The sequence below is a fragment of the Acinonyx jubatus genome, chromosome D4 (assembly GCF_027475565.1).
Source record: "Acinonyx jubatus isolate Ajub_Pintada_27869175 chromosome D4, VMU_Ajub_asm_v1.0, whole genome shotgun sequence".
Classification (NCBI taxonomy): Eukaryota; Metazoa; Chordata; class Mammalia; order Carnivora; family Felidae; genus Acinonyx; species Acinonyx jubatus.
In genome coordinates this window covers 45382441-45408729 of record NC_069391.1, presented here as the reverse complement: position 1 = coordinate 45408729, position 26289 = coordinate 45382441, and the positions used below count along the sequence as shown (strand labels likewise).

General features: G+C 34.9%; 1 pseudogene; it reads right to left on the bottom strand.

The window, feature by feature from the left end:
* Positions 1–386: 386 nt before the first annotated feature.
* Positions 387–26289, bottom strand: part of LOC106983150 (transcription factor BTF3-like) — a 37793-nt pseudogene continuing 11890 nt past the window's right edge.

Here is a 26289-nt window from a genome sequence, read left to right as displayed (position 1 = left end):
AAATCTAATGGCCGAATAATTTTTGTTTTCTCCCTTTTTATATTTTAATGTTTAATTTTTTTGTTTGTTTACTAGGCAAATAAACTTATTAACATTGTCCCAAACTTTACTCCCAGGCTTCTTCAGCTTAATTAGTTGTAAAAGATGAATTGTGTGTAAGCAAAAACTGAGAAGAGCTGCAGTGTCCAAGGGGCTTGGGCTTAAAATATTAAAATACTGAATATTAAAGGGCACCTGGGTGGCTCAGTCGGTTAAACACCGACTTCAGCTCACGTCATAATCTTACGCTCTGTGGGTTTGAGCCCCGCATTAGGCTCTGCGCTGACAGCTTGGAGCCCGGAGCCTGCTTCGGATTCTGTCTCTTTGCCCCTCCCCTGCTTGCACTCTGTCTTTCTCTCTCTCAAATATAAAAAAATAAAACATTAAAAAATTAGAATATTAAATATTAAAATATTGGGATATTAGAGATCTAGATGTTTCCACATCCATGAAGAAAAATTTTAAAAAGCAGCCATAATGTAAAATAGTGGCTCCCAGTAACTTCATCAAGTTCTCTCTTTGTTAGAAGTGGACTCAGTTCAATTTGCTTCATTCTTGGAAGCTTCATCAAAATTCTCCACAGGATCTAGAACTTCCTCCCCCTCCTCTTGTCTGGTAGTAAGTGGTGCTTGTCCAGCCACAGATCGATTGGGTGGGGCTTCAGCCAGTCTTCTTATTAAACTAGGCAGGCTGTCTTCCCCAAGTTGATTGAAGATCCTGGGTAGCATTTCTGTCCTGTGATGGTGAAAGTGTTCACTGCCCCAGATGCCTGAACTTCAGGCTTGTGAAGGTGGATCACTCTTCCCTGGTTTTGAACATATGCACTTCTTTAGTACCCGAGATACTGTTTACCCCTAAAGTCTTTAAAGTGGACTGAAGTTTTTTATCATTTGCTGTCGCCTGTTATATGAACCACCTTCCTTCTCCGAGCAGTTTCCTTTCCCACCAAGGCGCATTGTGCTTGCAGTTTGGCGAGTTTTTCCTGGTTCGTGATAGTTTCTTTTATCTTGTTGAAGTGAAATGGGTACACGTGGGGGGCTAGGGGTGGCTCTCAGGCGGTTTGGACAGACCAGCTGACATTAGGTGCGCACCCGCCTATTGTGCACACTTTTTAAATACCTACCACCTACTAGGTGGCCTAGCACCGAATAATAAGTATTTAATTAACTCAACTGTGTCATTTTCACTGTAAGGATTTGTTCATTGTTTGACAGTGCCCTTTGATAACCTATAGGAGGAATTTTTCTGGACTAAGTACCATGAATATTCCTAATTCCTCTAAATATCTGATGTCATTTTTGACCCCTTTTGATTGACCTAATATGTTTTTTCTTTTCTTCTTGGCCAACAGACATGCAATCCATTTGAGATTCTCTTCTAACAATCAATGTACACATTATGTGGTTTAACCATAAAACAAATTATATTCTTTTATTGGGACATTTTTCTCTTTGCTTAATTTTTCTTTTGCAATTTTGTTTTATTGTATTATTTATATATATTTTAAATATATACCACATATATATCTACATTTATATATACAAACCCATATTTTTATGTTTCTTAACATATATTATCTTTTTTTATATAATGACCATTATTATACTGTACTTGGAAGCTTTTTTCAAATGTTTTAAAATGTACAAAATCCTAGGCACTTTAATTGTGTAACTGTTGGCGTTGTTAGACCATATCATCTAGCTATAAGGCTTTAAGTAGCAAGGGCAATTTAGTCTCAGTGAAATTGCTCACCGCTTCAAGGCACCTAATTAGAAATTAAAATACTTAGGTTTTATTTTTTTAAATTCCTCTCCAGCTCTATCTCAGCATATTTTAATCTGAACTATATTTCTCTGTTAAATATGATTACTGAGCAATGACAGAACTCATGGTCATTCATTGCTCATTCATTACCAGTTTTCATTTATAGTTGAAATGAATACTTTCCCCAATTATATTTTTTAATCAATCCCAATCCTTTCTTTTTTACATAAGAGATATTAAGCCTTGAGAAAATTTCTGCAGAGTAATAAAACCTGTTAGATTAGATTAATATACATGGGCTGCTCAACTATTATTAATTTAGACAGACTTTCATTTTTCCTTTTTTGATTACACAGGACATTGATTTATGGTACATGAAATAACCAAATTGCACTTTTGAAATTTAAAATTCTAGAGTTCTCCTTACATTATTGGCCTTGAACTCAGCTATTTTGTCCTTTAAAATATAAAATAGATACCCTTTTTAATTGAAAGGTATATATTGCCTAGTGTAGCAAGTATATTACCTAAATGTTTGCCTGAGATTAATGGGTCATTTTTAATGTCATTAATGTGTGCCATTGAGTCACCACAGAACTTAGCATATCGTAAAACCTTTTATATTTTCTTTGTTAGCCTCATTGTAGTATACTTACAATGCCTAGAATACCAATAGTGTTGGCTTTAACTTTTTAACTTGTTTTGTTGCTTATGTCTTTTGAGTTTTCGTTCCAAGTCCAGAAAGAAAAGATGTTGATAAGGCTACTGCTTCCTCCCAGTCTGTTGCATGCTGAGAATATTTTAGAAATAGTTGGTTATGTATCTTTAGGAACCTAAGGTGCTCAAAACTGTTGCCCAGGCTCCATTTGACTGACCCTGGGCCCCTCAGTGGCCAAAAAAGAATTTTAGTTGCTGGAAAGTCCTCTGTATGCCTAAATGTGAGTGTGTATATATACATATACATCTCCTCTAAAATATGTTGGACTGATATTCCATCAGAGGTCACATATATTGGCTCCTATAACCTTGCCAGGTTGATGTCCTTAGCTGACATATGCCAAATACTTGTCAGTGACATCCCCAAAATTCATGCAGTCAATACTATTGAGAACCTTTTCTGTACAGACATTTTCTAGGCATTGGTGATAGTAGAAATAAATATAAAGATACAGCCTGTATTCTCATGAAATCTGCATGTCAGTGGTTGCGACAGAGATACAAGGTTTTAATCGATTCATTAATGGCAAAATTAAATAAAATTTGGAAAAGTGCTACAGAGGAGAAATGTAAGTTGCTATAACTAACAAGTGAGGAAGCCTAACCTAATCCTAGAAGGCAGGAGAGACTTCTTGAGTCAGACATAATGCATAGACAGGATGAGGGGGAAAGGTCCTGATCAGAAAAGTCTGGTAAGTTCTAAGAACTGTGGTGGAGCCACTATAGGTAAATCTCCATTAGAAGGCAAGAAGGTGAAGAGCACCAGAAGTTACTCTTGACTTAGGCCGAGGCCAGACCCTATTAGACTTTAGAGGCCATGTTTTATAAGTTGATTTTATTTTTTTTAACTTTATTTATTTATTCTGAGAGAGGGTGAGCATGAGCATGGGTGGGAAAGGAGCAGAGAGAGGGCATGGGGTGAGGGGGATTTGGGGGGGGGGGGTGGGCAAGAATCCCAAGCAGGCTCCAGACTGCTAGTGCATAGCCTGGCATGAGGCTGGAACTCAGGACACAGGTCCTGAGATCACAACCTGAGCCAAAATCAACTGAGCCTAATTAACCAACTGAGCCACCCAGGCTCCCCTTGAATTCTTCTTAATGCTAAAGAAATCCAGCACCCGTGGAGACATTAGGACCCGTTAAACATGATGAATAGTAGGTCAAGCATAAAGGGATAATGGTTCCTAATCTCTCAGCTTTGATGTAGAGATTGCAAATATTCTGAGACTTCTTGATGAATGGTAGATTATTTGAGTCAAAATCATACGAGGTCAGACTAAAAGTACAAACAGGTCTCTTTCAGAGACTTTTTAACCCACCATTAGAGTTGACCCTTATCAGCATAAACATGAGTTTGAGTTTGATGTATAAAAGTCCAGTTTTGGAGCAATATATACAAACTGGGGGGAAATGCTTTGGAAATATCCGCATGCAGTGTCCTACATTGCAAATTTGTCTATTTCCTTGTAGCATCAATAAAGCAGTCCAGCTTGTAAAACAACCCTTGGCTTTTCAGTGTATCTTGCTGTTGCTGATGTGGAAGAGTATAATGGTCACAAGTATAAAAGGCTCTTTTACATTAAATTACACAGAATAAATTTCCCTGCTCAGAAGATGATAGCAGCTGATTTCTTCAATTTGCTCACAGAAGATTCTAACACTAAATCTGAAGCTACCACAGAGTGATCTAACTTTGAAGATTACAGTGATGATAATGGGGCTTCTAGTGAACTAAATTAATGTTTATGGCCTTTTCTTTTCTGCTTTCATTGTTGTTGCTGCGGCTACTCCTGCTGATGCTTGGTTTTGGTGTGTGCGGCTTTCTCAGTAGTGTTGGCTTTAAGAACAGAGATAGAATTCTTGTGCAAATCAATCAGATTCCACAAAGGCTTACATTTCTGTAGGATTGACAGTGATGTTTAATAGACTATTCCTTTTCCTCCGCAAGTTTTAGTTTTGCTACCAAGTTTTAACTTCTTTTTAAAACTTCCTTGAATACGAAATGATACTAGTCATGGGTGCTTAGATTCTCTTTAAGAACACTCTGTATTTCCTTAATTGATACATGTATTTTATATAATGTTTGTATGATTCCCACTGTTTATTATATTTCTGTTGAGTTAACTCCTCTATTTTTAGGTTTACTCTCTTTTATTATTTTTTTTTGATTAAATTTTGTTTTAAGTCTATCTGAGAGAGAGAGAGAGCACACAAATGGGGGAGGAACACAGAGAGAGATTGAGAGAGATTGAGAGAGAGAGAGAGAGAGAGAGAGAGAATATCTCAAACAGGCTCCACAATGTCAGTGCAGAGCTCAACACAGGGCTCAATCCCACAAACCATGAGTTTGAGAACTGAACAGAAATCAAGAGTCAGATGCTTAACCAACTGAGCCACCCAGGCACCCCTCTTTTACTGTTTCTTAAAAAGCAAACTCATTATGATTTCTGCAAAACTTCAAGTATATTAGAAAATCATATCTATCATATTTTATGTTATTTTTAGAGATACTACTCGGAATTGTTTTGTTTTCTTTTTCAAAATTTGAATTCTCAGTAAGAAGCTCTTCTTAATGGCTCTTTAGTTTTCCACCAAATGTGTATAACTTATTTAAACTATTACCAGTTGATTGAAAATTTTCACTTCCAGTATTCACCTACCTTCCTTCAGTAGAGCGATAAGAATTATAGAGCGACTGGCCTTAGAATATCAAGTCACCATGCATTACAGCAAATAGGAGAATGGGCTTCCTCCTGTTCAGCAGGAATGAATGAATGAAACTCAGTTTCCTATAGATCATGTTGTGCTTTTCCCTGAGAAGCTTGAATCTGAATTTTCATAAGGACCTGGGAAGCTAACTTACTGAGAAGAATCCTTAGAAAATTCTCCTTGCAGCTAAAATTGACATGTACATTGTTGGATGTCAGAGGCCTCCCTGTTTATCCTTGCCAAAGAATGCTTCTTTATTTATACCATAAATAGTTAGGTAAAGTGGCAGGGGGCCTTGTCCCTCATTGGGAATACTATCTCACTGTCCACAGCAAGTCTCTTCCTGGGATGGTGATAATACAGTGAATAATGGCTCTTCCTGTATTTGGTGTTCAGGTTTCCTTTATAAAGCCCTTCCCTTAATTTGCAGGGCATGACATTTTCGTATTCACTTTTCTACAACCTTGGTACATGAATTTTTACAAGCATTTCTGATTGTTTCTCTGAACGACCACAACAACAAAAGAGATGACTAACAAATATTTACAGCATTTTATTATAATTGAAATGCCAGGAAATTTGCTAAGCATTCATGCATGTTCTTTTATTTAATTAATTATTATCTCTTTTTTTTTCTTTTCAGAATTATTTTTGATTTTTTAAAATTTTAATTCCAGTGTAGTGAAAATACAGTGTTACATTAGATTTCAGGTATATAATATAGTGATTCAATAGTTCCTTATTATTACTCACTGCTCATCAAGATTAAGTGTTCTCTTAATCCTTTTCACCTATTTCACCCATCCCCCACCCATTAATTAATTAATTTGATGGAAGCTTAATAAGCCCATGTTACAGTTGAGAAGACTGAGAATTTAAGAACCTAAGTATCTTGCCTGGGGTCACATAGGTAATTAATATAGAGCTCATTTCTGAGGTCAGCTCAGAAAGGAAGAAAACACACTTCTTTTCTGAAACTGGAGGAAAGGGAGTGCTAGAGATCATTCTGATGGAGTCAGAAGCAGGTGTTCTGGGGTTAAGGAAGTAAGGCAGAGGGAAAATGGGAAGCTCTGTGCAAAGATGAGAGCTTTAAGATGTTTAACTTGAAAAGTCTGTTTTGTCCATTTCAGGTCCACTTCAAGTCAAGTTTGTCACATTCGAATAGACTTGAAAAGTCAATTTCAAGTCCATTTTGGACTTGAAAGCCCATAGTTGAAGAAGAGATAAAGTGAGGCTTATTTTCATATAACAGCAACTAGGGCTTTGTAGGAGTTGTTCAATTTGTCTTAATTTCAGAGTGAAGGCTTAAGATGAAAAGCAAAGCTATCCCCACTTACCAATTTTCTCTTAGATTTAAGGGAATTGGTAAGATATTACTATGGAGAATTATGAACCGTAATACAAGCTAAGGCGGTTGCCATACAATGCAAAATGGGAGGCCTTCGGGCCTGTTGGTGCAAAAATAGTGAATTGCCAACAAGGAGGTAAGTGAATATTCAGATGATGTCTGGGCTCTAAGATAAACAGAGGATGAAAGAATTTAAAGATTGCCTAAAAGACAGAAACTGTTAATGAGAGCCAAGATTCGGTTATGTCAAGGGCAGGCGAAAATTCCTGAGTAAAGGCTGAAGGTGTCCCTGTTCTTAACAACCAGATGGGAAGAGTCAGTATTCTGATTAGAAGTAGAAGACAGACTCAGTAGAAGACAGATGGAATGCAACGTTCGCTGAAAGATATTGAGAAGACAGAAAATATCTTGATGCTTAATTTTTAAATATATATTTTTCTATTTTGAATGTTTTTATTTTTTGAGAGAGAGCCCAGGTGCATAAGCTGAGGAGGAGCAGAGACAAAGGATTCATTGTGGGCTCTGCACTGACAACAGGGAGCCTTATGTGGGGCTCAAACTCCAGAACCGCCAGACTCTATATGAGCTGAAGTTTGCCACTCAACGGACAGAGCCACCCAGGCGCCCTGAGGCTTAATTTAGAAAGGACAATTGTGAGCATAATTCACAGGGTCTTTATATCTGCAAGTTCCTACCTAACTTTCCAATATTTCATTAATGCAGATTTCTGAAGTTACTATTAAACTCAGTTCTCTAATACATAAAATCTTCTAAGTAAACTTTAAAAACCATGATAGGCAACTTCTCTTTTGACTGTGGACTAAAATACAACCTTCTTGGCTGTGCTATTTTAACAAGGAACTAGAGGCTATAATCAACCAAATCAATCTTGGCAGTTTACATTTAAAATTTTGTTATTTATTGAAAGAAAATGTGTCTATCTCCATGCTAACATCACATAGACTATATATTTTTCACACCTAGAAAAGTATTTTTCTTCTGCGTCTCAAGAAGTCACAATAGGAATTGAGATCAACTGTATGTTGAGTGCATTAATTTTGTCTACTTTTGGTTTGATACTTGAGTTGACTATAAACTATAAAGAATTGATATGTCTGGGCAACAGAAAGTTATCTGAAATGATATTTTTGGAGGACCATATGTATCTTTCTTGAATGGGTTTATTGCATTCTGTGATAGCATTCTTCCTTGAGGTTCATTTTAAACAAAAGGGGAGAACCTATAGTAACATCCAATAAAACAAACAAAAAGCAATATTGTAAAAAAAAAAAAAAAAAATTCCAGTTCAAAAGGTAGCAGTGATTGTGCCCCGACCGTTAACAGACTAATACAAGCAGTGATGACCTTGTGGAGTTTGTTGGTGATGAGGTCATAAAATGTGACAAAAAGAGATTGCAGTTTTTATTGTTCCATTGATTTCACCTTTTCCCTTTCGATATGAAGTTGGCTAAAAGACTTTATTTTGTTACTCACTGAGTCTGGGGAGTGTGCAGAGAGAATGATGTTAGTTTCTAATAGGTGCTAACTATGTTGAGAGGAGGTCAAGCAAGTTTACATCAAGAAAGAACTAAGCTGAAACTTGCATCTTTCCATAAATCCAGGGTGTATGATGAAAATTATAATAGTCTCATTAGATAATATGCACACATCAAGAGCAGATGGGCTTTCAGAAAACAAAGAACTTATTTTCAGGAAATCTTTCTGATTATATAAAGAGACTATATAAAGAAAGGCAAATATAGAACATTATTAGTGTCATAGAAGTGATATTTTGTGATTTTTTTTTACATATTCCCATTTTGCATCTGTTCAGGTTTTCTGATCTTAATCTGTGCTCAGCTCGTGACACAGATTTAGTATAATACATACTAAGACAGAAAGGTAAGTAGGGACAGTTTCTGCCTTAATTTTTTACTTCTACAAACTTTCTACCAAATGACCAATATTTTATTTAATACAATATAACATTTGGACTTTAAGAGCCCACTGTTCAGGAGAAAGAACAAATTCCCATTTTTTTCTTTTTTTTTTTTTTTTTAACTTTTATTTATTTTCGAGTGACAGAGACAGGTGCAAGTGGGGGAGGAGCAGAGAGAGAGGGAGACACAGAACCCAAAGCAGGTTACAGGCTCCGAGCTGTCAGCACAGAGCCTGATGTGGGGCTTGAACCCACGAACTGAACTGCGAGATCATGACCTGGGCCGAAGTTGGACACCTAACTGACTGAGCCACTCAGGCACCACCCCCCCCCCCTCGCCTTTTTCTTATTTTTAACTTACAATGAACCAGTACGGCTGATTTGAGTAAAATTTTAGAAATGGAATTAAAATGCACTGGCTGTGTAGAAGACTCTTTATACTCTCCTGGGGTAGAACCAGTGAGGAAATATTACAACTGTTTAATCTTGAGAAAGTCATTTAATTTTTCTGACTGTTTACTCATGTGTAAAATGAGAGGAATAGACTGGCTTTCCAGATCAAACATACCGTGTTTCTGTGATATGTGATACACTGGTGAGATAAATTCTTTCTTCAAAAATACCAAAACCAATCTAAATAGATGAGTTAAGTCAACTACAAAGGAACATATAATCCATCAGTATTCAGCTGCTGCCCAAAAAGTAAAATGGCATGGTCAGTAAAGGTTTGAGGACATTGCCTCAAAAGCAAAGAGGCACAGAGAAAATAAATCACATTATTTGGAAAAGAGAAATGAGACTCATGAGGTTTAGTGTATTCAAGATTACTAGAGTTTTAAGACTGAAGTTCAAACTTCTGGTACCTGATTTATAAAGTAAATGCTTTTCTCATTATTCCTTGTGATCTGTCCTTTCTCAGAAGTTCATATTGAAAACTGCTTGAATGATAAGAATGGATGGTTTTGTTAGAAACTTCATAGTAAATTGATTGACCTTGTGAAGGTGTTGTCTAGACATGGTCTATATGGCATTAGTACTAACATGCATGAAAAATTTTCCTTAAAAACTAAAATAAGAGGGGCACCTGGGTGGCTCAGTTGATTAAGTGTCTGATTCTTGATTTTGGCTCAGGTCATGATCACATGATTTGTGAAACTGAGCTCTGCATTGGGCTCTGCACTGACAGCACAGAGTCTCCCTCCCTCTCTCTCTCTCTCTCTCTGTCCCTCACCCCCCAACTCACTTGCTTTCTCTCTCTTAAATACATAAACATTAAAGTAAGAAAATAAAATTATAGAAATTAAAATACTTCATTTGTGAGTGTTCAGGATATCTAAACCAAACTATTCAATTTTTAAGTTTATAAAATAAACTTTAACTGAGAGCTTAAACAATATTTTTAAGGTCACATGGCTAGTTAGAAGAAGTATAAAATGGACTATAACCTGTAACCCATAATTCTAACTTGAAGCTAAAAGCTCTTTACTTGGAAAGCTTTACCATGGAAAAAATAGCTATGAGCTTTTATTATAGGAAGTTTTAATAGCATTAAAATTTTTCATGGCTGTATTCATTAAAATTTGATCTTTTTGTCCATTGTATTGGTTGTCTCCAAAACTCAGTATAGAATCTGATATAATCAAACGTGGGACAATTGCCTTAAAGAAGTAATAAAGACAAGAACAAGAACTTGTAATGCAAGGTGCATACTTCATGGCTTCAAAACAAAATTTTAAAATCATAAAAATCTGTTTGAGATCCCTATGATTTGGTTACAAGCTACCTTCCTCACATAGTTTATTACCTTTTTCTCCCTCTGTCTGAGCTCCCTACTGAAGCTAAATGTAGACATCTTCCCTTGCTGTATTCATGCCTTATGTTTTACCAACTATGATCACTAGCCATTTCACTCCTTTGGAGTGCCTTTCTGTTACCATTTCTTGAAGCCTTACCTCTCCTTCAAATATCTTTTCTTGTGCAAGATCAACCATTTCTATGTAGTTTTTACTAGTTACTCCTTCTAGTTATGGTTTCAGTATCCTCTGAGCCCTTAGACAGTCTTCACCATTTATACCACTCTTTTGATTTTTATCGCCCAATGCCATGCTGTTTCTTCCTGAGCTGCAGTTGTTAATGGTCACCCAATATTTCAAGTACTTCTTCATCTAGCTTCAATTGCTCTGAAGTCCCAGTAGTTCTGACTTCCTTTATGGTCAGGTCAGTTAATTTCCTCGAGATAAAATTTTGTCCTAGATAGAAAGGAAATAAACAAGACAATAAATAAATTTAACTTGATACAAAGCAGACATGCCCACAGCAACTGCAAGTCACAGAGCTAACATTTGAATTAAGTCCTTCTTTCCATCTAATCCTGTGTCCTTTTTCATAATGCCTCATTGGAAATCCATGCCACACTACTACATGATTCTATGCTATTGATTACCAATTCTAATTTTGTGGCACCTTGATTGTTTCTAGTTGGTAAGAAATGATTCATGGAAATCTCAAAAAAAAAAAAAAAAACCTCTTGAATTCTTTTCAGTTTCAAGGTAAAGACTGTCAAACCTCTAGAAAACCACACACTTTGGTGAAATGGAACCAAGAACATGAAAAATGCTTAAAGACATGGGGAGGTACAGATAGAAGAATTGTATACCTTCTCATTTTACATAAATGGAAAAGGATATCCTTTGAATCCCCCACAGTTAGTAGCAATTATTTTTCTGAGAAGCTACCCATTTGCTCTTTCATTGACCATTTAATTTGTCATCATCATGATTAGCATTATTATTAGTAGAATTAGTGATAATAAGATACAGCAGGTGTTATGGCTTGATGATGGATTGGATTACTCTTCGTTATACCTGGTGTTTTTTTCCTGGTGTTTTCTTAGTGCTTTTTTATGGTTTCTCATTATATTCTAGGCCTTGTCAATATATCTGAACCATCCTTTAATTGTAGGTGACACACATAGAATCTGGAACCTAACATTTATTGAAAAAAAAATATATTGAATATATACATGTTGAATATATATATATATATATATATATATATATATATTTATTTATTTATTTAAGAGAAAATGAGCATAAGCAAGGGAGAGGAGCAGAGGAGGAGAGAGAGAGGGGTGGGGGAATATTTTAAGCAGGTTGAGATCATGACATGAGACGAAATGAAGAGTTGGACACCCAACCTACTGAGTCACCCAGGTGCCCTATTGAATATATCTTTATTGGCTTTCACAGTAAATGGATATATGGATAATTTGGTTATTGAAAACTCTTATTTTAAAATAAAAAATGAGTGTATAAAGCTAAAATAAATGATATCTATTAGATGGAAGAAAACATCTCACTATGATAAATAATTTACTTACACTCTTTGTCAAATTAAATACAAAAAAGAATCCCAGAAACAAATCGTTATTGAGGAATTTTGTCAAAATGGAATTTAGATCATGCCACTCTTCTGTTATAATCCCTCCAGTGGCTTCCCAGTTCTCTCAGAGGATAAAAGCATTTACCAGTGCTTCCAGGATAGTGGCTTCCAAGGCACAACCTTTTATGACTTTCTTCCTTTTCCCCCATCTTCCTTAGTCTGCCTTAGTCACATGACCACTATGCAGTTTCTTTTCGAGGCCAGGTATCTTCCAGTATTAGGGCCATTTTCTTTACCTCTGCCAAGGATACTCTTTCCCCAGGTAACCATGGGGCTAGTGTTTTCACTTCCCTTGGCTTCTTTCTGTATTAGGGAGATCTTCCCTAACTACCCTATGTAAAATTGCCACTTCCCTGTCCCATGCAACGCATAGACACACACACACACACAGTGCAGTATCATTCTTTATTGCTTCATTAGTTTTCAAAATACTTAATACATAGCACTCATCACCTTCTAAAGAATCATAAAGAATGCATACTTTAAGTTGATGCTGATCAATTGGTTGGTTGGTTTGTTGGCATATCCTCTGGGCCTAAATCAGTGTGTGGAATACAGTAAGTGCATAATAAATGAGTAGCCAAGTCAGTATTAGCTATAGTATATCAAAAATGAATATTTCAATCTGTGTTTCTGCCATTTACCAAGGCGTATTTAGGTTTTGAATGGCAAAGAAAAATTTTTTGGAGTATTTTTCTCCATGGAATTGTTTTCACTTACTTCCCTTTCCTGAGTTTTTTTTTTTCCATGGAGGCTTATATACTTTATGTCTTAGAATTTTTTAGATGATGGAAGTATTTGACAATTGAAGTTAGTTTCATAAAATAGAATTTTTATTCTAAGGTGTAATGATAGTACTGATATATGCAATTCCTAGATCATCCCTCATTTTAGCTGAGACCAAATATATATATTTTTTTACCAAAAGAACAGAAAATGGGCTGAGTTGTTTTACTTCTTTTCTCAATTGAAATCACACAGTTCAGGGATGAGCAGTGACAGCTGGTGGCTCTGATTTGCCTCACCCTCCGCTTTTGATTTTGATTTGTTTGACTTTTAATAGCCAATAAGCAAAAATAGTTTTTATTTTTTTTAAATGGTTGCATTTAAAATTATTATACAAGTATCCACACAATATCCTTGCTTTTTTCCTGTTGACCTGCAAAGCCTGAAGTATTTTCTAATCTTGTCCCTTTATTTTTTAATGTTTGTTTATTTATTTTTGAGACAGAGAGCACGAGCAGGGAAGGGGCAGAGAGAGAGAGGGAGACACAAAATCCAAAGCAGGCCCCAGGCTCCCAGCTGTCAGCGCAGAGCCCGACATGAGTCTTGAACCCATAAACAGTAAGGTTATGACCTGAGCCAAAGTCAGATGCTTAACCAAATGAGCCATCCAAGGGCCCCTACTATCTTGTCATTTAAGAGTTTACCAACCCCTTTTCTAGTTACTTGATATGGAATAAGGATTTAAAACTCACTAATTAGGAAATGAGTAGCTCCCATTCATGAAGAACCCACTATGTGCTTTGCACTGTGATAAACACTTTTTATATTTCAAATCCTTAATATTTGTGCAAGTAAGATAGTTTTGGTCACAGCTTTATATGTGAGGTTCATAAAGGTAAATGATAGCCAATATAATATTAGCAGCTTCCCCATCAGATTAACAATCAACTATTTTGGGATGAAAACCTTTGTCTTCCAAACTTCCCACATTCTATGTCTCCTCAACCTTGCTGCCAAATAATAGTAAAAGTAGCAGAAGCCAAGCACCTGGGTGGCTTAGTCTTTTGAGCATCTGACTTCAGCTCAGGTCACGATCTCATGGTTCATGAGTTCAAGCCCTGCATCAGACTCTCTGTTGTCAACATGGAACCAGCTTCAGATCCTCTGTCTCTCTCTCTCTCTCTCTCTCTCTCTGCCCCTTGCCACCTCCCCCCTCTGCCCCACACTCACGTGCGTTCTCTCTCTCTCTCAAAACTAAATACACATTAAAAAAATTTTTTTTTAATTAGCAGGAGCAACAACAATAAGGCTAGCTAAGAGAACAAAAAAATAAGACTTAATGAATAAACTTTCAACTTAGAGTTCAAAACTTCCTGATGGTCAGTCTGCTGCCTTAGTTTTCAGGACCGTCTTCTATTTTCTGCTTTTTTTCAGTAATATATAATGCAAGATGGAGTTTGTCAGCTGGTAGCCAGGAAAATAAAGAATTCTTGCCAATATCCAAATGTCCCATCTGGTGGTTGGTCATGACTCTGTGCTTTCCACATGTTACCACCACTGGGGGGTGCATCCTAATCTCTGAACGGTAGGCCGTGAACAGAAACGGGTTACTAAAATAAAATCAGATGTTCCCCAGGTAAAGCCAACAGGAGCTGAGTGCCTCGTCATAAATACTTGGAAATATGTTGATCATATGAATAGTATTTTTTGAAAACTGCACTGAAATCTTTGAATATTTAGGTTTTGGAGACATTCTGCCTTGAGAGAATAGTTTGTATGCTTATTTCTTTTATGGATAAAGACCAAATTAAGTAGTTCTCAAGCGTGAATTAACACTGGATGATTTAATAGAAAAATTGTTTATAAACATTTTCATTAGACCTATGTGAAATCCAAAGTATATGGTAAGTGACATAGTGCGCTTGAAAGAAAACTGAAATAAGAGGCAATGAGAAGTGTCCAATCCATGCTTTTCATATTACCTTTTGTGAGGTGTACAACTAGCCTTTAAAATAAGGTAATCCTGGAGTGCCTGGGTGGCTCAGTCAGTTAAAGGTCCAACTTCAGCTCAGGTCATGATCTCACGGTTGGTGGGCCCGAGCGTCATGTCAGGCTTTGTGCTGATAGCTCAGAACCTGGAGCCTGTTTCGGATTTTGTGTCTTCCTATTTCTCTGCCCCTCCCCCTCTTGCACTCTGTTTCTCAAAAATAAATAAACATTAAAAAATTTGTTTTTAAAAATAAGGTTGTCCATGGGGGGGTGTCATCACCAATTATTTACTATTTCCCATTTGTAAATTAAAAAAAATTAATGTTTTATTTATTTTTGAGAGAGAGAGAGAGAGAGAGAGAGCGAGTGCTGGGCAAGGGCAGAGAGAGGGAGACAGAATCCAGAAAGCAGACTCCAGGCTCCCAGCTGTCAGCACAGAGCCTGACGCTTGGCTCAAACCCATGAACCACAAGATCATGACCTGAGCCGAAGTCAAACACCCAACCGACTGAGCCACCCAGATGCCCCTCCATTTGTAAATTTTAAATAATAATGTTCATTACAAAACTATACATACACACATATACGCACATACAAATGTAAACATACATAACTACCTCTAATTACCTTTCTATAAATGTGGATTTTTTTTTCCTTTTTAAGTTAAGACAACCATTAAGATAAGTCCATTTCCTAAGGAACTATAGCATATCCTGCTTTTAGTGTATTGTGTTTACAATTCCTGCTGATTTTCCTGATTGAGTTGCTTGCTGTTTAGCATTTTGCTGAGATGCATAGGCAGGCAGTCAGCTCAGAACATAACATTACATATGAGTCACTGTCTAATGATACAATGTTAGTCTGGTATACAATCTAAAACAAAGGTAAATAAATTGGGAAAAAATGGAAATGACTTGAATCTAGGAAATATTGGTAAGATGGCAGTTCAGAATACTGGGAGGCGATTTCTGTAGTATTTCCACAATTAAATAATGCAGAATTATGGAAATATATTTTCACCCATTTATTTTGCCATTCTACGTTGTATGTATATAATGATTGTAAGGGGGAACCATAAACCTGTATATTCCCAGGGAATAGAATTCTCTTTACCTGGCAGCTTCTATATGTATCATATAGCTGTTGAATTCATTACATAGTAAATACAAATTGAATTAATACTGAATCAATAAACTGAAATGAGTTGAATTTATTTTGAATTAAAGAAATTAAAAGGCAAAAAATGGTAATGATTTCGAGACTTTCTGGCAGAGATGGTGAAAAATAAATAGAAGGATAAGGAAATATTTCACCAAATCCAGTCAAATTGCTCTTTAACTAAAAGTCAGATTATTAGCTTTAAACTTTATTTAATAGGTACGTCTAAGGCTATTTCATTTTGCCATGGCAGTTGGGTATTTATTTATTTTTAGCATAAAAGGAATTTAAAAATATTTACACACAACTGTAGGAATTATTAGAGCATCAGCATGCATTAGAGTTGAAGCTAACTGCCAAGATAAATTGTTGGACATTTGTAGGACCTAAAATTATCACCTGAATCCAGTGAACAATAATACCTTCTCTTCTTGAAACCTGTGTTCTTAAAGTCCATCTTTGAAACCTGGAAGTAAAATGTGTTACACACAGAGCCTAAGTCTTCAAGGTATGTCAATAAAGCCTTTTATTCCTATAAAATTCGCTTGAATTGTAATTAATATCAGGATCGCTTGTCTCCCTTACCAGTATGCTATGTTTAGGATCTTGAGAAGTAATACTGAATGCACTAATAAAGTAGTATCTGTGGCCATAAAAGGTTCTGCAAAAGGACAGTTAACCCACTCTATGCCATAAACTGTGCTCTGAAATTTACAGTGTTAGGCCAGACTGAGTAACCTGAAGGAATCCCTGAAAGTCGCTTGATCCTCTTTTAAGCTTAAAGGAAAGTGATGGTAGTAAATTCTGTACTGTTGGCCTTAGGCCCATTGCAAGCTACTAGCAAGGGCAGTTTTCATAGCAGACGTTGTAGTTTGAGGAGGAAGAAGACTTTGTTTTCCTGTCGTACATGTTGAAAATTTGTTAAATGCATGGCTTTAACAACCTGCCAAACTGCTTTAACATATTGTAGCAGCCACCAAGGTAGTGATTTTCTTCTGTGCCTCATTGAAAATAAAAGGGGAAGATCTTCTCTAGCTTCCAAACAGAATTAGGGCCCTCAGGTTGACAGTAACTTGGGAGACCATCTTATGTATTGACATTTACTCTTTTTTTATACAATGAGAAAACGAGATCCAAACACTTAGAGAAGTTGGCAAGTGTTTTACAGTGCGGCCCAAACTAGAATCTGAGTAATTGGACTCCCACTCACCTGTTGTTGTGTCATTCACTGACACCAGGTTGTGATGCATGGGATGTTTGGGAGAAGAGGGAATGATTACCTTCTGTGTTCTTAGATCCAGGATTGTTTGTGAAAAGGCAGTTTCTGTTTTGCTGGCATGGAGTGATAAGAGCCATTTACCTGAAAAATATTGTGTCCCTCATTGTTAGCAAATAAAATCTGAATTTTATGATGTCTATTCTGTGGATATATTCTTGGCATACATACATTATTTAGATACTGAGTGCTAAAAAGATAAAAACACAACATTACTTCTCAGTGTTACTATAAATATGATAAAACAGTAATGTAGATAATATAAAAATCGTAAATATGTAGCACACCTTAAGGTTTTGGTTGCTCAAAAATCCATCTTCTCAATTAGGTGTTACTTGACATTAACTTTTTTTTTTTTTTGACAACTTATAAACTAATAAATAGAAAGCTATCCCAGAAGGGTACTTTGGGCCACAAATAAGTTATTCTGCAGTTCAATATATGATACCACAGTCCACTGAGTGTATAGGCCACTCGGAGATAATGTGGAGCTTAAAGCTTATTAAAGTATATTGCCATTTACTTTGACCCTTGACAAATTCTATTCTTCAAGGTTTTTCCTCTGCCTTCCTTTTCCCCCTCTTGACAGGTAATGATTTCAAAAGATCTATTAGATATTATATGCATAATGAAAGTGCAAAGCTTGCTGTCAGGTACAATAGACTGCAGTTTTTATTTGAGGCCTCAAAGTTAAACTGTGTCACAGGTATCTGGAAGGTCAGTGAGGACTGTGCCTTTTTCCTATCTCATTTCTTTGGCGGGTATTGGCAAAGTTACTTGGTTAATACATAATAGTCTTCTCTTCTTTTCTTCCCCCTTTGTCTTGAAGGCCCATTTATTCTTCCATAAGGAGAAGGTCAGTGACGTTTTCTGTTGTAATGGCTTCCTTCCTATTCATTGTTATGCACTTTGTAAGTTCGCATTAATATATAAAGATCAAAGTGGCTCCTTACTTTTTTCTTATAAATAAACATCGTATTGTCTATTTGTCTAAAGACGAATTCTCAAATATCAACTTTAAAGCATCAGCCATAATTCTACCACTATTTCCATTTGTGTATATTCTTTTCCATACACCTAATACTTGTTTATATAATCACTATCAGAGTATATCAGAGTATATATACCGTATTATATATCTTTTTCCCTTAAAATTTTGCTCTTATGAATTATGAATAGTAGCCATAGTAGTCTTATAATGGCTTTCGATAATCTTACCATTTCAATGTACCAGGCTTTATTTATTTATTTATTTGTTTGTTTGTTTGTTTATTTATTAAAAAAATTTTTTTAAATGTTTATTTATTTTTGAGACAGAGACAGAGCGCGAGCAGGAGAGGGGCAGAGAGAGAGGGAGACACAGAATCTGAAACAGGATCCAGGCTCTGAGCTGTCAACACAGCCCAATGTGGGGCTCAAACCCACGAACTGTGAGATCATGACCTGAGCCGAGGTCGGACGCTTAACTGACTGAGCCACCCAGGCTCTATTTAATGTGTCCTCATAATTTGGACTTTTTTTTTTTTTTTTTTTTTTAGTATCACTGATAATGATGCAACAATTGTTTTCATGCATGCTGTTTGAAATTCTATTGAACTCTTTCCTTAGGGTAAAATCCTACAATCAGAATGACTTAGACAAGGCATGTACAGTGTAAAAAATTTGTTATAAGTTCTCATACTTCCCAAAAGGTCTGTACAAAATTAAAATGTCACCTGCTTTGAATGAAGATGCCAACATGACATGGCATGAAAGCCATGGCAAACATTCTGTGTGGTCATTTATGTTTGGTTTGTTATAAAATTTTTGCTCATTCTTCCAGGTGATCTTTGGCAATTCTTTGATAACTTTCAAAAAAGAAGGGTGGCCTAAGTTTTATTCTACTAATTTTATTTCTTTTTGTATAAATCCCTCATAACCTTTCATATACTTATGTTGGAAACTTCATTTAAAAAAATGTTTATTGGGGCGCCTGGGTGGCTCAGTCAGTTAAGCATCCAACTTCAGCTCAGGTCATGATCTCGTGGTCCATGAGTTCAAGCCCCACGTGGGGCTCTGTGCTGACAGTTCAGAGCCTGGAGCCTGCTTTGGATTTCTGTGTCTCCCTCTCTCTGTAACCCTCCCCCGTTCATGCTCTGCCTCTCTCTGTCTCAAAAATAAATAAACATTTAAAAAAAATTTTTTTTAAATGTTTATTTATTTTGAGAGAAAGTGCTAGCACGGGAGAAGGGCAGATAGAGAGAAAGAGAGAATTTGAAGCAGGCTCCACATTCAACACAGAGCCTGATGAAAGTGGACTTCATGACCGCGAGATCATAACCTAAGCAGTTATTAAGAGTCAGTCACTTAACCCACTGAGCCACACACCCCAGAAACCTCATTTTTTTCTGATAAATGTTTGAACTATTACATGTCTTAATTGTTACCTTTCTATTTTTATTTTTTTAATTATTATTATTATTAATTTTTAACGTTTATTTGTTTTTGAGACAGAGAGCATGAACAGGGGAGGGTCAGAGAAAGAGGGAGACACAGAATCTGAAACAGGCTCCAGGCTCTGAGCTGTCAGCACAGAGCCTGACGCGGGGCTCCAACCCACGGACCGCGAGATCATGACCTGAGCCGAAGTCGGACGATTAACGGACTGAGCCACCCAGGCGCCCCTCTATTTTTATTTTTTATAAGACCAAAGTTTGACCAAGGTAATTTGTGTTTTGTTTTGCCCAGTTTTTTGATGATTTCTTCTGTGATTTCAAAGCTGGAAAATTCATAATTGCTTCACATGGGTAACAAATATTCCTTATCTCTTAGGAGCATTTTTATATAGATCTACAAGTGTTTGCTTTTATGTGAAGTTTATCATGGTGCACGACGTTATGCATATAACCCACCTTGCCTATTTTTCCCTCTCCTCAAGTTTTTATTCAATTTTTCTAACATTGCTTTCCACTATTTATGTAATGCTTTTGAATTTATGGTTTTGGAATTCTCATGACATCTGAAGAAAAATATGTCCTGGAAATAGATATTTTTGAGGTACCTCCATCAGGTAAAATTTCGAGAACGGTGCTGATAAGTTGGTAATTATTATCACACATTTTTTTTCTTGAATTTTATTACGAGATAAGTTCAGGGAAAAAAATCATGGACATTTTAAGAGCTAGTGCATGGTTTGGAGTGAAGAGTAGTAGATAGCTAATCTCATATATTGTGTTTTTATCTAGATCCTTATTTTATTTCTTTGCATTATAGCTTTTACAAGTTAAAACTTAGATGAAATATTCCTTTTGATTTTTTTGGGGGGGGATTTTCTCCTTGCATATCTATTAGTTTTTGCTTTATGCATTTTTATGGGATTTAATTGAGTCATTTAGGTTTATTAATATTATTTAAGCATCACGTTTTTATTAAAATATCTGGTTTCTATAATCATTAGTTTTATTTTGTCTAGTGCAGAATTAGTGGTATATATATTTAATTTCTGTTAAATTTATGAATTAGCTTAGCCATCATTTCCCATTTAGTCTTTTATGGCATTTTGGTATTTTGAGGCTTATTGTTAGTCACAAGTTATTGGGATTTTTTTAAATACTGTTTGTGAGTCTTCATCTGTTGTCTTTGCTGATTTTATTCATTAGTAAATTTAAATCATAATCATTATATATACTACTATTGGTCTGTCATCTTATTTGCTTTTAAATAAAATTGGCAGGAAGCTCTCTTTTCAAATGCTTTTGAATAATGCACCTTTCAAATCTTACAAGATTTTGAATGTGAATATCAAACTAACATTATTTGTGATTAACTTTCTATTCAACAATTTTTTTCATGCCATTATCTCCAATAATAACCTATTGCATCACAATTACATTCCTCCTTTATTATGAATTTTTCAGTATTGAATTATTAATGGCTCGATACCTCTTACTCTATTTTCTATTTCTGCTATCTATCACAAGATTAAAAACTAGGATCATAATTTAGACTTTATAACAGCTCTGTTTGGGCCCTCTATTCTGTATATCTCAGTTGCCAGGTTGTAAATCTGGGAATAGGAGACTGGGTTGCTATTCTAATTATTTCAATGTCTCATTCTAAATTTACATATAATTTCTATAGTGAACATAAAAATTCAGAGAGTTCTGAAAAATGTATATCTAAATGTAACTAGCAACCCTAATAAGAATATAGAACATTTCCATTCACTCCGGAAAGTTCCCCCATTCAGTATCCAATTAATTTGCATCCCCAAGAGGTTGATTCCTATCAAGGTGGCTATTTTTGCCTATTGTAGATCTTCATATACATTTATACCCTGTGTATTCCTTTGTATTGGCTTTTTTTTTTCCTGCTCAACATACTGCTGTGAGATTTATCTTTGGTGTGCGTAGCAATAGTTTGTATACATTTGCTCTGTTTCATCCCATTGTTTATACTATCTTCTGTTGAAGGATATTAGGGTTGTTAGAAGTTTGCAGGTATTTTGAATAAAGTTGCTATGAACATTTTTAAACACAATTTTTTGGTGAGCAATTGTTTTCATTATCTTGGGTAACAACCTAGAAGTAAAATTTCTGGATCTGAAGGAAGGTGTACATTTAATTTTTCCTAAGTAGTTGTACCATTTTATAGTTTTTGCTGCAACATAAGGAAATTCCACAATTGTTCCACATCTTTATCAACACTTAAAAGTGTGATATTCTTGATATCTGTTATAGATGCTAGTGAATTTTATTCCTATCTTGATCAAATTCAATACATTTTACCAAAGAAAATAGGCAATAGAGATCTCTGTTGTTGTTACTTACCGACCTGTCTAATTTCCCATTCTTTTTTGTAACATTAACAACAACAACAAAAAATGTAGTACGACACTTAACAGAAAAGTACAAAAGCGTAATTGTGCAACATAATTATCATAAAGCGAAATCCATGTAAATAATACCATAGAGCTCATTCATTATGTTCTTCCTTAAAAATAACTACTATCCCAACTTAAAACTCTGTTATTTAGTTTTGATGTACTTCTAATTTGAATGTTATAAAAAAAATAGCCTTTTGTGTTTGACCTATTTCATCCAACAAAAGGCTTGAGAGAATTATCAAAGTTATTGTGTGTATCTATAATTGGATAATTTTAATTTACTGAGTTATTCCTCCTTTATCTCTTCTGCTAATGAACATTTATGTTGCTGTTATTAAGAATATAACTTCCATGAATGGTCTTAGACATATCACTTGGTGTGTGCATTTCTTTTCTTTTTCTAAGTTTATTTATTTTGAGAAGACAAAGACAGTGTGAGTTGAGAAGGGGCATAGAGAAAGGAGAGAGAATTCCAAGTAGGCTCTGTGCTGTCAGCACAGAGCCTGATGTGAGGCTGGATCCCATGAAGCCATGAGATCATGACCTGAGCCAAAACCGGGAGACACTTAACCGTGGGACACTTAACCGACTGAGCCACCTAGGTTCCCCAGTATGTGCATTTCTGTTGCATATATACCTAAGAATAGAGATTCTGTGTCAGAAAGTCAGCATATATTCCAGTTGATAGATAATAATAGAATTGTACAAAATTGTTTAACCAACCTATACTCTGTTAACAGTGTTTGCAAAATCCAATTGCTCCATAACCTTTTCAACAAGTTATAATTTTTGTCATTTTCATTTTGGCCATATCAGTGAGGAAATTCACATGTCCTGATTATTGAAGAGTTTAGTTCCTTTTTCAAAGTTTTATGAGACATATGTATATATATTTTTTCTGTTTAAATCTATTGCACAATTTTTTCTATTCAGTTTTCAGTATTTTTCTTACTTCATGACTTCTTTTATATTCTGAATATAAGTACTTTGTTATACATATATGTGTATATGTGTGTGTGTGTGTGTGTATGTATATATATGTATATATGTATATATACTGCAAATTGTTTCCACTGCATGGCTTACTTTTTCTGTTTATCAGTTGATAAGTTTATCTGTTCTTTCTCTTACAGCCAGGGCTTTACTATCCAATTTAAGAAATCCTTTCCTTATCTAAAGTCATAAAAATAGTCTCTGTATGGCCTTGTAAAAGCTTTGTGGAAAGGGTCTTCATAATTAGATGTAGAGTTTTCTCAGGGATTGATGGATGTGTGGAATCTGAAGCTAAGGATTGGAATCCTTTCTCTACATTGATATTTTATTGACCAAGCACCCACATTTTATTGAAATGTTTGGCCTTTACCCATTTATTGTAAAGCAAGTTTCCATATGTATGTGCATCTATTTTGGGTCCGCTATTCTGTTATTTTGGTTTCGTAGTTCAGTTTTGACTAATACCATAATATCTTAATTACTGTAGCTGTATATTAAGTTTGATATTTTGCAGAGAAAGCCCCTTATATTATTCTTAGTGAGCATTAGCGTTTCCTGGCTTACTCCACTGCCATGTAAATTTTAGAATCACATCAATTTCTGCACTTTCACCTCACAAAACAAAACAAAAAACTTGGTAATTTAAATTTTTTTATTAGATATAACTGAAACTGTATCACAGTTTGGGAAATTTTATGTTTACAGAATTAATCTTATTAGATAGTACTTTAAAATTTTATTTTCTTAGATTTTATATTTATAAGTGAAATTAATTTCATGTAGTATCTACCAATTTGCTTAAATTACTTGCGGATGCTAAAATTTATCAAATATCTGTAGACAATCTAGTGATCTGAATATAATGAGAATTTTCCTTCTTTTTTTCAATCCTTAGCTATTTTATTTTTTTTAATCTTGTTTTATTATACTATCTAGAACCTCACATGCAACATTCCACTGGAGTGATATTATCAGATATCTTTTTCTCAAAACTGATCTCAGAGGCAAAATGTTCAATATTTTACCATTAACCATGACTGGGATATGTTCTCTTTCTTTACTGTGCAAAAAGTAGGGATTCTGTAGTATTGGTGTTATTTATTCCTTAAATAATATTTGTAAGACTGAAAACCACTGAAGCTGAAGTTTTTCCTGTCAGGAGGGTTTTGATTACAGGTTCAAATTATTTCATCAATATAAATTCTGAGTTTTATTTATTCTTGTATCAGTTTTAGTGTATTAGGAGTTTGGAAATTTTATCTACAGTTTTAAATTTAATGTCATAAAATAACTTATGATATATGGTAATCATATTTTCAATGTCCATTGAATCTATAATTATGTTTCTTTATATTCATAAAATTATTTATTTGGATTCCCTCTTTCTCATTTTTCTTGATCAAGTTTGATAGACTATATTTTATTACTTTTTAAAAACCTTTTGCTTTTGTTGAGCCGTTTTATTAAATACTTTATTAAATTTTTTTTTACTTATTTTTCTTATGTGTTTTCTTATGCTTTATGTGGGTTAAATTTGCTGGGTTTCCTTTAATTCTAACTTGGAAACCGAAGTTCTTGTACATTTATTGTTTAATTTCCAAATATTTGGGGACTTCCTCCTTGCTGTTTTGTTCTTGGTATCTATCTTAATTCCACTTTTGTCAAAAAACATGAGTTTAAGCCTTTGAAATTTCTTGGCAGTTTTTAAAAGCTCTGCATGCTGAAAGTTGGGAAATGCTCCATGTGCATTTGAAAAGAATATATATGCCGAATTTGTTTAATGCATAGTTTTTTATATTTTGATTAGATCATTATATTTATCTTATTGCTTAGATTTATCCTTCCCGGTGTTTTTTTTTTCTCTTTGTTCTATTACTGAGAAATTTTGTCAAAATATTTTTTGTTTTGTCCACGTTTACTTTTAGTTCATTCAACTTTTGCTTTATCATTTTTAGACAATGTTATAAGGGATATACAAATTTAGAATTTTTTATCTTACTGATGAGTTGAACTTTTTGTGATTGTCTTTGTCTCTACTAATGCTTTTTGCCATACTCCATTTTTGTTTGAGAGTAATATAACTATATGAGCTTTGTTTTAGAGTATCCATTAAAAATAGTTTTCCATTGTTTTTCTTTCAAATGACTTATATACCTGTTTCAAATCCTTTGTAAGCAGCATGTAGTTGGGTTTTATTCAGCTGTATAATTATTGTCCTTTTGCTAGAAAATTTATTCTAATATAATTTAATATAATTACTATGTTTGTTTTAAATTGTCATAATATTGCTTTTCATTGCTTCCTTCTGTTCTACCTGTGCTTTTCTTTCTTCCTCTCTTTTTGATTATTATTTATTTATTCCACTTTACCTCTCAGTAAGTTTGGACATTGTACACTCTTACTATTCCTTTCATTTATCCTAGAAATTGGACCCTGCAAACTTGATTTCTCAAGGCTTTCATAACATTATACATTTTTAAATCTTTTTTTCCTTAAAATGCAGAGGTCCTAGACCTCATTAGCACCATTTAACCTCTTCCACCTATGTGCTATCGCTGACAATTTCAATTCTATGGAATATTTTAAACCTGCAAGAAACAATGCATTTATTTTTTAAGTTCATATTTATTTCAATTTAGCAACATTTTTTAACATTTCCATTGCTTCCATTACTTTTTCAGTCTGAGATGCTTTCTGTTCGATCTAAACAACACCCTTTTACTCTCTTCTTTGGTGAACTTCTGTTGGAGCAAACTCTGCTTAATTAATACATTTCCTTCTAATAACCAATGTTTCCAAAACGAATGGGCAGTATAAGTGTTCCTCCATTGAAGGTAGTCAGGTTTTTTCCTATCTGATTTTAAAATTTGCCTTGTTATTATTTTTTCTGCTCTTTTATGCATTAAGCCATTATTGCCTCACAACTGCTTCTTCCCTATTATCTTATTTTTTTCTGTCTGAGATTCCAATTACATATTTGGTTGGCTTTATTTTTCTTTTCTATGGGTCAGTAAACATTTTCTATAAATGGCCAGGGAATATATATTTTAGGCTTTGTGGGCTATATATGGCATCTGTTACAAAAACAGGACAAGGTCAGATTTGACCTGTGGGCTATAATTTGCCAGCTTTCCAACCTCTGATACATACTGTTGTTTTTTGCTCTGAATTGCTATTCTTTCATAGATTGTGTCTTTGGTGTTGTATTTAAAAAAAAATTTTTTTTAATGTTTATTTATTTTTGAGAGAGGGGCAGAGTGTGAGTGGGGGAGGAGCAGAGAGAGAGGGAGACACAGAATCTGAAGCAGGCTCCGGGCTCTGAGCTG